This window comes from Aegilops tauschii, chromosome 1, assembly GCF_002575655.3.
Source record: "Aegilops tauschii subsp. strangulata cultivar AL8/78 chromosome 1, Aet v6.0, whole genome shotgun sequence".
In the NCBI taxonomy this organism is placed as follows: Eukaryota; Viridiplantae; Streptophyta; class Magnoliopsida; order Poales; family Poaceae; genus Aegilops; species Aegilops tauschii.
The window spans coordinates 64,316,419-64,330,134 of record NC_053035.3 but is presented as its reverse complement, the minus strand read 5'-3'; positions in this window follow the sequence as shown (position 1 = coordinate 64,330,134).

Sequence of the window (13,716 nt, the reverse complement as noted above, 5' to 3'; positions counted from 1 at the left end):
GTTTTATTTTGTGTTTTAAGTCTTGATTCCTTGCTAGACACACCTATTTGAGAGAGCCAAAATTATGCCATGACTTGTTAGAATTGCTCTCTATGCTTCACTTCAATTTTTTATGAGCTATGGACTTGCTCTAGTGCTTCACTTATATCTTTTTGAGCATGGTGTGCTTTAGTCTTTTTGAAGAAATGATCTCTTGCTTCACTTAGATTTATTTGAGAGTTAGTAAAATTTTCAAGAAATTCTCTCTTGCTTCACTTAAATTAATTTGAGAGAAAGAAAAAATTATGCTCAGGATCTTCACTTATATTTGTTTGAGCTTATCAAAAGCAACATATGAAATTAGTTCCAAAGTTATAGATATCCAAGAAGGATATAATAAAAACTTTCATGAAGATCATTGGACAAAATAAACTTGATTCTTAGTAATAGTTTTGAGATATGATGATGTGATATGTGAGTTATGTTAATGAGTAATTATGCTTTAGTAAGAATATTGGTGTTAAGGTTTGTGATTCCCTATGCAAGCACGAAAGTCAATAATTATGCAATGAAATTATATCCTACTTGTGGTGCATTATTTGGTGTTAATTATGCTAAATGCTCGCTTTTGAGATTATTCGTTTCTTGGTTGGTCGCTTCTCAATCTTTTGCTAGCCTTCATTTTGCACCAAGTACGATCTCTACTTGTGCATCCAAAAACCTTTAAACCAGTTTTGCCACATGAGTCCACTATATCTACCCATATGCGGTATTCTTTTGCCATTCTAAGCAAATTTGTATGTGCCATCTCTAATTTTCAAAATAAACTTCTCTTTTGTGTGTTCGTTCCGCTCGCAGAGCGGTGAGGGGTGGCTAATATTTTCCATGCTAGATGTGTTATTCTCACGATGAGTGTTTATTCACTTGTCATTGCACGAGAGTAAGGCAAAGGTATTAGGGATGCCCAGTCCCGAAATGAAAAATGAATTTACTTTATGTTGTCAAATAAAAAAGTCCTTGGAAAGTGTTGGTATGGAGGGCAACCGTGGATACGACTAGCCATGGAAAGTGAAAGTATGGTTGAAAATGGAATAAACTTTATTTTCTGTTTGGGAACTGCCTATGATATATCTAGCATGGAAAGTGTTGGGAATTCTAAGTCGTTTTCGTTGGTGGGAAGGATACACCTCCCAAAATGTTTTTATCTCTCAATTTTCGCTTTGAGCTCTGGCACCTCTACAAATCCCTACTTCCCTCTGCGAAGGGCCTTTCTTTACTTTATGCAATTTTTATTTTTGAACTTGAGTCTCCATCTTATCTTATAAAAGCACCAACTAGGAGGCAATATGATCGTACTTGAGTATTGGGTAATATGCGAGTGTGTTTCATGAATGGATCAATGATTGAGCATGATGGGCTAGGGATAACTTATTTTAGCGATGATATTTTGAAAGACATGGTTGCTTGTTGATATGCTTGAGTATTTAAGTTATCATGTCAAAACTAGACTATTGCTTTGAACATGTTAGGCAGGATTCCAAATCAAAAGTTCTGTTTTTATCACTTACCTACTCGAGGACGAGTAGGAGCTAAGCTTGGGGATGCTTGATACGTCTCGAACGTATCTATAATTTTTGATAGTTCAATGCAGTTATATTATCAATCTTGGATGTTTTATAATCATTTTATCATCATTTTATATCATTTATTGGTACTAACCTATTGACATAGTGCCAAGTGCCAGTTGCTGTTTTCTGCATGTTTTTTACATCGCTGGAAATCAATATCAAACAGAGTCCAAATGCAACGAAACTTCACGAAGAATTTTTATGGACCAGAAGACACCTAATGGGCCAAGGCTGCGCCTGGGGGTGCTCCGAGGAGAGCAAAACCCACCAGGGCGCGCCAGGAGGCCCAGGCGCACCCTGGTGGGTTATGCCCACCTTGGGTGCCCCCCGGACTGCCTCTTTGCTCTATAAATATCCCCAATATTCCAGAAACTCTAGGGGAGTCGACGAAAATCAATTCCAGCCGCCGCAGAGTCCAAAACCACCAGATCCAATCTAGACACCATCTCGAATGGGGTTCACCACCTCCATTGGTGCCTCTCTGATGATGCGTGAGTAGTTCTTTGTAGACCTTCGGGTCCGTACTTAGTAGCTAGATGGTTTCCTCTCCCTCGCTGAATTATCAATACAATGGTCTCTTGGAGATCCATATGATGTAACTCTTTTTGCGGTGTGTTTGTTGGGATCAGATGAACTTTGAGTTTATGATCAGATATATATTTTTATATCCATGAAAGTATTTGAGTTTCTTCGATCTATTTTATGCGTGATTGCTTATAGCCTCGTATTTCTTCTCCGATATTTGGGTTTTGTTTGGCCAACTTGATCTATTTATCTTGCAATGGGAAGAGGTGCTTTGTAGTGGGTTCGATCTTACGGTGCTCGATCCCAGTGATAGAAGGGGAACCGACACGTATGTATCGTTGCTACTAAGGATAAAACGATGGGGTCTATATCTACATAGATAGATCTTGTCTACATCATGTCATCGTTCTTATTGCATTACTCCATTTCTCCATGAACTTAATACACTAGATGCATGCTGGATAGCAGTCGATGTGTGGAGTAATAGTAGAAGATGTAGGCAGGAGTCGGTCTACTAATCTTGGATGTGATGCCTATATAATGATCATTGCCTGGATATCGGGATGATTATTTTAAGTTCTATCAATTGCCCAATAGTAGTTTGTTTACCCACCATTTGTTATTTTTCTCGAGAGAAGCCACTAGTGAAACCTACGGCCCTCGGGTCTCTTTCTCATATATTAGCCTTTGTGATCTATTTTATTTGCCTTTTATTTTTAGATATATTAAACTAAAAATACAAAAATACATTTCTGTGTTTTATTCTTATTTATTTTATTTGGTGTTCGATCTATCAATCTACTACAATTTTATTCACGTCCGTTTGCCTATCTTGAGGCGCCGTTACCCGAAAGGGATTGAGAACCCCTTTAACACGTCGGGTTGCAAGGATTTGTTATCTGTGTGCAGGGGCTGTTTATGTTGTGTTGCTTGGTTCTCCTACTGGTTCGATAACCTTGGTTTCATATCTGAGGGAAATACGTACCGCTGTTGTGCTGCATCATCCCTTCCTCTATGGGGAAATACCGACGTAGCTTCGAGTCACATCAGCGGCAGAGAACTCATGAGTTATACCATTTTCGTCGAGAAAATCTTTGATATGAGATTTTTTGAACTCGGTACTATTGTCGCTTCTGACATTCTTAATTCGCACATCATATTCATTTTGGGCCTTCTTGGCGAATCTTTTGAAGATGTCTTGGGTGCAAGTTTTGTCTTCAAGAAAGAATACCCAAGTGTAACGAGAGAAATCATCAACAATAACCAGACCATAATGATTTCCTCCGAAACATACATAGTTTTGAGGTCCGAATAAATACATATGAAGAATTTCCAGAGGTCTTGTTGTGGTCATGAAAGTTTTTGACGAATGATGCTTCTTGCCAATTTACCGGCCTCACATGCACCACAGAGACGATCCTTGTCAAATTTTACACCAGGAATGCCACGGAGATGATTTTTCTTCACGGGAGTCTACAAATTTCTCATACATGCATTACCAAGTCTTCGATGCCACAACCATCCTTCAATTGCTTGTGAAAGCAAACAAGTTTGGACTGAGGGACCCTAAGAGAAATCCACAATATATAAATCACCTTTTCTATTTCCCTCGAAGACGAAGGAATGGTCAGAGGCCATAAAGACGATGCATTTGGATATGGAAAATAGAACTAGCATGCCTAGATCACAAAGCTTGCCAACTGACATGAGGTTTAATCCAATAGACTGAACAAGTAAAACATCATCAATGTTCTTGTATTTGGATATAGCAATTTTACCTAACCCAATTACCTTTCCTTTGTTGTTGTCGCCAAAAGTAATATACTTCTGAGATGAAGCGATTAAGTTGGGCCGACAAACAACGACTTGTCTCTGGTCATATGACTAGTGCATCCACTATCCATTATCCATTGGGTACACCCAGAGACATTGTCCTGCAGAGGAATTAGGCTTTCTTAACCACCCACATCTTTGCAGGTGGCTTCGAAACAACAGAGCGAGCAGGATATGATTCGATAACCATAATTGTTACTCGAAGAAGTGCGAGCATAATCAAAGGAATAGGCATTGAAATTCTTTCCAAATGAATGAGTATAGTGGTTGAATGAGGTATGCATGTACTCATTCTGTCGATCTTTTCCAAGGAAGTAACGAGCATTTTCTGCATGCATGGTTAGTAAAGTAGTAATAGGCAATGCTTCGATAGTTTTCCTGGGCACCCATATAGCTTTCTTTGGGGGGGGGATTCTTACTGTTTGGTCCAACATAGCGAGCAACAGCCTCACCATGTTGGTTTTTGAACAGCTTATAGTTGTCCAGAGAATTATCATAAGAGTATTCAAGGATAGGAGAGTCATATACTGAAAGTAAAGCTGGATCAAGCGTTTTGCTCTTGGCAGGCACCCACACAGTGCGAGGTTATTGATCAGGTAACTAGTAGGAGCCATTTTCATCTAGTTTCCTTTCGAAGCCGATACTTTCTTTCCTAGGATTTTTGTGAATAATGGATTTCTTCAAAACATCACAAAGAGTTTGATGCCCTTTGAGAGACTTGAACAGTCCTGTCTGAATAAGATCCTTCAACCTAGCATTCTCATCAGACACAGAACCATTTTCCTCAACAGAGGGGTTATCATTCACACAAGATTCAGCATTTGATTGAGGTTTCTCTTTGAGCTGTTGGGTGAGAAGAGAATGTTCTCTGATCAAGTCATCATGAGCCTCTCTCAGCAACTCGATTTCCTATTTCCTTTTCAGGTAATCATAAGTCAATCTCTCGTGGTCGACCGAGAGAAAACCATGACGATTTGATAGTTCTTCCATTCGTGACTTGAGAGCGGAATGCTCTTCTGTCAATGACTGATTTTTCTCCATCTCCTCAACCAACAAACCTTCAGATTTCCTGATGGTTTTCTCAATTTTCTCAAGAGTTTTTTTGTATATTACCAATTTTCTCAAGAGAGGGATTTTACAATATGAAGATGTGACACCCTGGATTTTGCCCTTTTTCTTTTTGTGGATTTATTGAATTTGCATTTGAGTTTTCAGTCAATTCTTTTGGAATTACCACTTGGAAATCATTTTGATTTTCTTCCAAGTGGGTTCTATCCTCCTTAAACCCTCTCTAGACCTCATCACTCTCATTTTAATGGCATGAGATAATTCTCTTTAATGGCATAATATTTATTCCCCCCTGAAAATGAATGTTTTCTCAATATGCTATGAAGCAACCCCCATTTTTCTTCCCCTGTTAATCCAGAGAAAATTTGCAAATATTCTTTGGGTCAGCCTCACCTTCCCATGCAAAATTTTTCCCTTGTCCTTTGTAATATTTCAGCTAAGGAAAATGATTTTGCTTCTGTCGAGAATGGGCACTTTGTGAAGCAAGTGTAATTTTCCTTGATCGGTTTGAGCTGGAATTTCTACCACTTCATTACCTTCCTAAGAGAAGCTTAACCACCAAAAATCATCCTTTTTCATCAAGCCATTTGGTCACAGCATGTTGAACAAGTTTCTGTCCAGAAACTTTGTGCCGGTCTCATGTCTTGTCCTTGGAGCTAGGTGGCAATCTGAGGGGCCCTCTACCGCCGCCCGTCTCTCCTCCTTGCGCCACCGTAGCTTGCCCCTGCCACTCAGCAGCCTCCTGCACCTCCACCTAGCCTCGCCCCGCACCTCCTCGATACCGGCAGGCCGCACGCCGGAAGCAGCCGAAGCACAACCGGGCAGAACAGTGCACGTGAGTGTGCCACCTGTCCCACCTAGTGCGTTGCACTATGCTCGCACGCGTTCCTGGCTTCTCCGTGTGGCGCTACCTCTTCCCCAAGACTAGCCGGAGGTCCTCTCCCTCCCAGTGCACCAGCAACTCTACTCCGGCGGAGCTCAATGCACTGTCACCCTCCATCTATAAATAGAACCCTCCCTGAGCCATTCCAATCATTGCATTCGACTTCTCTGGCCACAAATTGAGTTCCTCACTAGTGCAGCAAGGCCGGGAGGGCCTCCTGCCACCATCCTTGCCGGAATTGCCCGCGGATCCCCAACGACAGTCCTCCTGCTCTAATCATCTCCGTCTTTGCCCTCTGCCTCCATCAAGCTAGTGGTGATCTCCTGAGTACGCCAGTGCTGTTGGTTCGTCGAATCATCACCGGAAACGTCCGCTCCGCCGAGCTCCACTGCTCGCCTTCTCTGGAGAAGAAGCCCGAGTCTTCATCCGTCCACCTCAGCCGTCACCACGGGTACGTGTGTGTTCGCCATGATGTGATGGACCCGTTACCCGTGGTCTCCTCGCCAAACAACCACCGGCGACAAGGCTGCCGTGCCCTGTTCCTCTCTCTCTCCCTCTCCCTCTCTCTCTCTCTCTCTCTCACCTTGTCGGGACCCCGATTCCAAGTCACACCAATCTAGCCTGTAACACCTCATATCACTTTGCGGCCTCACGCACGGTACTCCCACAGGTGTCGCCTTACCATGGCCCGGGACCGTTTGCGCCTTTTGGCTCACGTATATGACAATGTCGCTAGCATCCATATGACAGAGAACCCGGGCCGACATGGCTAGTCGTGAACCCAAAGCGGCACTAACGTATGGGGACAGGCATACATGAATCAACATCGAACGTGTCGGTCAGCAGCGAGCGAATCCGGGCTGTAGCACTGGGCTAACAGGACTCCGGGAACCCAGGCTGTAGCAGGCTAGGCAGGACTCCGGATGTCACCGCGTGACATTTCCCCGAAGGGACAGACACAGGAACGATATGAAACACATGCCGGCCAGTCAAGTGTCCAGAGCAGTAGTGCTGGGCTAGCAGGACTCCGGTGAACCGGGCTGTAGCGGACTACTATGGCTCAAGGAGGCACTAGACTACATTTCCCCATAAGAGAGGCTGCTAAGGATGGACAACTAGATTGTCGGATCCCACACATACCAAGCATTTCAATCATACACACAATATGCTCGATATGTGCAAATACAACATGGCATCACAACAAGACTCTACGACTCAGAGTATCTATTCATTAGGCTCCGAAGAGCCTGATATTACAAACATGGGTCTCATGACCCAACATTCAGAGCATACAAGTCAAAGCACATGCGGAAGCTTAACATGTCTGAGTACAGACATCTACAAATGAAAAGGGCTGAGAAGCCTGACTATCTACCAGATCCTGCCGAGGGCACAAGATCGTAGCTGAGGTATCAAGCTAAACGTCGAAGTCCACACGGAACTACTAGCGAGACTGACGTCTCTCTACAAAACATAAGATAGGCAAACGTGAGTACAATTGTACCCAGCAAGACTTACATCATAACTATCTACATATGCATCGGTATCAACAAAGGGGGTGGTGGAGTTTAACTGCAGCAAGCCAGCTTTGACTCGGTGGCTATCCTGAACTACGACTACAAGTAACTCTTTTGAGGTGGCGCACACGAGTCCACATATTCACCATATCAATACACCACTATGGATCTGCTCCCGTCTCCCTACGAGAACGCCATCCATAGCACTCACGCTTATCTTGCGCATTTTAGAGTATCCACTTTCACTTGTCTATGAACTGTACAGGCAACCCAGAAGTCCTTTACCGTGGACACGACTATTCGAATAGATCATATTAACCCTGCAGGGGTGTACTTCGTCACACACGCTCTTGCCACTTACCACCATGTACACGTCGTGTACCTCGGCAACCTTCAAGCGGAAGCCTGGCGAGGGAGTCGGCCACGACCTGACTAACCACACAAGTCTCTAGTCTAGGTTTATCGCCTATTCGGGTTCCATCCGCAAGGAGATCCGGCCGGGGTGTCGCTCACGGCCCCAAACGATGTGTACAGGGTTCCAAGCCCACCAAACAGGCGACGCTTGGCATACCCGGCCACGGTGCCTAGTCTGTCCCAAGCCCACCTGTACCGGGTGCCACTTGGTAGACTACTAACTACCTACAAACACCAGAAACTAGTTGCAACTCCTGGACAGAGATCAAGTTGATTAATAAGTCGAGAGGGGCACTTAAGCATTCCAATGTGTGGTAGTAACTGTTCATGGATCACAAACACAGAACTCAGTTCCTGAGGACGGTTTCAATGAGACAACCCACCATGTACTCCTACATGGCCTCTCACCGCTACCTTTACCAAATCGTGTTCACACACTTAGCTCTCAACAGTAGGACATGTTCACCATATTCCAATTCATTCCCGATGAATCAGTCCTGACTCAACTCTAAGCAATAGCAGGCATGACAAACAAGCATGAATGAGTAGGCACATCAGGGCTCAAACAACTCCTACTCATGCTAGTGGGTTTCATCTATTTACTATGGCAATGACAGGTCATGAAGAGGATAAAGGGGTTCAGCTACCGCAGCAAGTAACAGATGAATCGTTGTTGTCCTAATGCAGTAAAAGAGAGCAGGAGCGAGAGAGTGGGATTGTATCGGAATGAGCAAGGGGGTTTTGCTTGCCTGGCACTTCTGAAGATAGCATTGAGTCTTCATCAGTGTCAACGATCACAGCGTCGGAACAACGTCTATTGAGAGGGGACAATTACCGGCAACAGAGAAGGAAAACACAATCAATGCAATGCACAATATGATGCATGATCATGACATGTCAATATGCTGTGTTTTAAGCTAATGCAACTAGCAACATGTTAAATGGAGTTGGTTTGAACCCTAGGTTCAAATTCAAACTCCATATGTGAGGGTTTAAATGCCATTTATATGATTTGGCCTAAACAACAGCCATAAGTTGTTCTAACATGCATGAAAACAGTGCAGATGGATAGATTGAATTTTTCTGATAATTTTTCATATATAATTTATCTTATTTGGAGCTACGGTTGAATTTCTATGAATTTTAGAAGTTTTGGGCATTTTCTGGAATTTCCTGTATAAACATAAATCCAGTAATTAAATTACTGCGTCAGCACTACGTCACTGTGACGTCAGCTGGTCAACGGGGTGGTCCAGGTCAAACTGACAGTGGGGCCCGCATGTCATCTCTCAGTGCCTAATTAAGTTTAGGTTTAAACTAAATTAACTTTTAACAGGGGCTGGCCCCACACGTCAGTGGGTCAGGGGGGGAGTCAAACCCCGGTCAAGCAGGGTCAAACCGCTGGACTTGGTCCACGGCTCGTCGCCGGTGAAGCCCGGGACGGCGGAGGGGCTCGGAATTTGCCCACGGTCGACCAAATCGACCGCGGTTTGGTCCTACGCGTAGCTGGGGCTCGTGCGCATCTAGTAGGCCAAGCGGGAGGAGCTGGGGTGGTCTGAGTCGATGGCGGCGAGCACGAATGCGGCGGCCGGAGTTCGGGCACTGACAGTTTAGGCGCTGCAGCGCGTTTCGAGGCGAACTGGTGGGGTCTGCGGCTTCCTGAGGAAGCGCTGAGCACGCCTACGTGCTCTGGTGCGACGTGCGGGTGTTGCAACCGCGGCGGCGACATGGCCGGCGGCGGGGAGCACTCGGCTCCGGTGGTTGATGCGGCTAGGGGGCAAATCAGGCAACGAGGCATGGGGAAAACGGTGCAACGGCTAACCGCGGTTCTTCTGGTGCTGCTGGTGGGGCAGGGGAGGCACGGGGTCCGGCGAAACGACGGTGGGGATCACCGGCACCCGAGGTCGAAATCGGCGGCGTTGGAGATGCAGCAGAGCTTCTGGCGCCGTGTGACTCGATGGAGAGGACGACGACGTCATGGCGGAGCTTCTGGGCGCGTTGGTGAGGCGAGGGAAGGCAGTGGCCGCGGTGGTGGCGATCGGCGGCGACGGGCTCGCTCGGGTGGCTGCGGCGCGAGCGCTGGGGGGGAGAGGGAGGAACCAGAGAGGGGGGGAGATGCAGGGGTGTCGTGGCGCTCTTGGCGCCCTCCAGCAGCAGCGGCGGCAAGCAGGAGGTGGCCGCGCGCGTGCTAGCGTGCGGAGGCCACGCGCCCCTGCCTACTGGCGTGAGGTAGGGGATGACTGGCATCTCCAGTGGGCTGGACTGCTACAGTAACGGGCCAAGGTAACTCTCTCTCTCTGCTTTCTGTTTCTGTTTTCTATTTATTTGATCTGTTTTGAATCAGTAGAAATACTAACTCATTTTGGAAACTCCTGAAAATAATTGTGGGCACTATTAGAATTATTTCCAACTGCCCCCAATTGCTTTCATAAGTATTGAAGCATTTGAAATATTTATAGGCATTAAATGCTTCAATTCAAGTACAATATGATTTAACTAAAAATCCATAAATGGCCAAGAAATATGCTCATCATTTTTGGCACAGGTTTTCACCTTTATCAGAAATCATGAACATTTTCAAAGGCATTTTGGGTTCTTTGAAAAAGATTTTATTTGAACCTATTTGAGTTCTTTCTGGTGCTAGGGTTTGATCAATCCCCATTTCAGTTTAAAAAAAAAATTTAAACATGCTGCAACAGACATGTGCTAGCCTAGTGCAAGGTAAGGCTAGGGATGTGACACACCTGAACAGTGAGACCCCACTGCCAGCCTCTCTTCCCCCCAAAGTGTTTTCTTAGTGGAGGCGTATTCTGAAAATACGCCTTCGATGTGGCCTTCCCTGGAAATTTGTTTAAATTCATTTAAATCCAAATTTTGACCAGAAATTTGACCAACTCTAGATTCTATTCTATAAGTCCAAATGGGTTGATTCTTTTTGCATTATTTTTGTATTGAGCTAAAGTTTCTGTGCGCCAAGTTTGAGATTTTTTTTTTGCTGTAGATAATTTCTGGTGCATTACAATGCTTTATGTGACATTTTCCTTTTGCATTTAAATTATTTTTAGAAGGTTCGATTGTGTTGGAGGAGGCCAGGAGTATTGTGACACTCCTCTGAACTAAGGCAAGCCACAACATTCATTTGCAAGGATGGCATTGCAATAGCAATGGTTCTATTCAAATTAAATTCATTTTATGCATTTAAGTTACAATAATTTCTATATGAAACTTGTGCATATTATTTGTAGAATATATATCATCTTGGTATTATGTGCAGTAAAGATCATTTCATATGCTCCTGCTAAATATGATGCATTCATCATCCATATTCATGACCTGTGCACCTCATTGCATATTATGGCTCAAATCATTTTAATTCAAGTTATATGATGCTAATTCAACTTGAACAAGCTATTGATCGAGTCATGGTGCCACAGATTCAAGTTCGCGAGTGCAACCACACTTACCTGGATGGGGGGCCCTTATTCGGTCTATTTTCATGCCTCTCGCTAGTGCCTCCAACTAGAGAAGGTTATGCGCTTGCGCTACCCTGACCCGAAGGCAGTCAAAACCTTGTATGGCCAAAGTTTTATGGTACCATTGTCCCCATTTGGGATCGTTTGTTTCGTTCTGCCACGACGGTGGCTGGCCACGAAGGTGGCAGATGTCAAGAGTTGGCATGCGGGGCCACGCATGACATAGCCCAAAGGGGAGTTTGTCAGAGTGGCCGGGAGAGTGTCATGCAACATATTGGTTTTGTCAGAATGACATTGGTCCACCCGAATGGGAACACGATGCCATGAATTCCGCGGTGTGGGTACAGTGTACGAACATCTGCAGAGTGCATAATCTATCGATAGCCGCATCCTCGGATATGGACACAGTTCGTAGTAGGTCACACTGTGGGTCAATAGAAATAAATAACCGGCACACTTAATAACACTGAGATGGCACATGCAGAAGTTGGTGATCTTGTGAGGACCACTATGGTTGGTTCTGATGTGATCTAGTGAGGATCACAATGGTAAGTTGTTGATGGTGGTTATGAGGTAACCCGAGATGGTAAGTTGGTCTGAGGGACCATGATCATGAACCACGTATACTTCATGGATATAGTATCATGCTCATGTTCATGAATTAAACTTGCTAAATGCCTTGTTGTTATTTGTCATGTTTGCTTTGCTTGCTATGAGCTTGCGAGTACATTCAAAGTACTCACCTGGCGTGTCATGCCAGATGCAGGAGGAGCCGTACCCAGAGTTGGTGTTTTTTGGTTCGTCCCGATCTAGGCCGTGTCCTAGCAGTGTCCTTGTGGAGTGGAGTCCCGCTACCTCTTTGTTCCGCTGCCGAGTAGGAGTATCGCCTTTCGCTGAGGCCCCTCAGATGTATACTAAATAATGTACATAAGTTGATCCACACCGTGCATGCCGCTTGGCCTCGACTTCTATGTAATATTCGAAACTTTGTATCCGCAAGAGATCAATAAACCGGTTGCTTTCTGTACCAAGTTGTTGTGTATTGCCAGAAGACTTGATCTTTGAGCCGAGGTGCCACAACGCTTGGTATCAGAGTCGTGCTGACTATAGGACGCCTTAGACAGCAACACGTTAGAAGGCGGTAGATAGAAGTCCTTGGGTCTTTTGAGTGTGCATTTGCACTTGGTTGCCACATTGCATGCATATAGTTTATTTTGTTACTGACCGACTAATGTTGTGAGTGTAGATGGCTCCCGTTCCATATCCGTATCAGCCCGAGCCGGCACATTCCACCTTTCCTCACCTTCTTTGTAACGTTTCGTGCCGACTCTACCCTGACGGTGATAAACCGTTGTACCAGGTGAGGGAGTCCTGGACTAAGGGGTCCTCAGGCGTCCGGCTTGTTGGACATGGGCCGGACTAGTGGGATGTGAAGATACGAAGACTGAAGACTTCCTCCCATGTCCGGATGGGACTCTCCTTGGCGTGGAAGGCAAGCATGGTGACCAAATATGAAGATTCCTTTCTTTGTAACCGACCTTATGTAACCCTAGACCCCTCCGGTGTCTATATCAACCGGAGGGCTAGGTCCGTAGAGGCCAATCATCATAATCATAGTCATACAGGCTAAACTTCTAGGATTTTAGCCATTACGATCTCGAGGTAGATCAACTCTTGTAATACTCATATTCATCAAGATCAATCAAGCAGGAAGTAGGGTATTACCTCCATAGAGAGGGCCCGAACCTGGGTAAACATTGTGTCCCTTGTCTCCTGTTACCATCGACCTTAGACGCACAGTTTGGGACCCCCTACCCGAGATCCGCCGGTTTTGACACCGACATTGGTGCCTTCACTGAGAGTTCCACTATGCCGTCGTCAAAAGGTTTTTGATGGCTCCTTCGACCATCTATAATGATGCTGTCCAAGGGGAATTCTTCCTTCCCGGACAAATCTTTGTATTCGGCGTCTTCACACTGGGGGCCAACTCGCTTGGCCATCTACAGCAGATCGAAAGCTACGCCCCTAGCCATCAGGTCAGATTTGGAAGCTTGAACTACGTCGCACATATCTATGGAGACTTGTTCTTCGACGGATTCGAGACCACGGCACCCGCTCCCTGCCACCACGATGAACATGACGTAAATCTGTCATCAGACCATACCCAGGAGATAGCACATGTAACTGCTCTGGCCTTAGATTCGGGGCAGATCGCGCCATCCGAGGACGGGAAGCGCAACCCCGCCACAGAAGCCGCAGACTCAGCGGCGTTGGAACCGCACACAGACCTAACTTCAAGTGACATCTGTGTCACCGGAACCATGGACTCGTCTCCGGCTACAGGTTTCGAACCTTGTGCGTCCGCGTACGTCGAGCTTGATCGGTCAACGATCGTC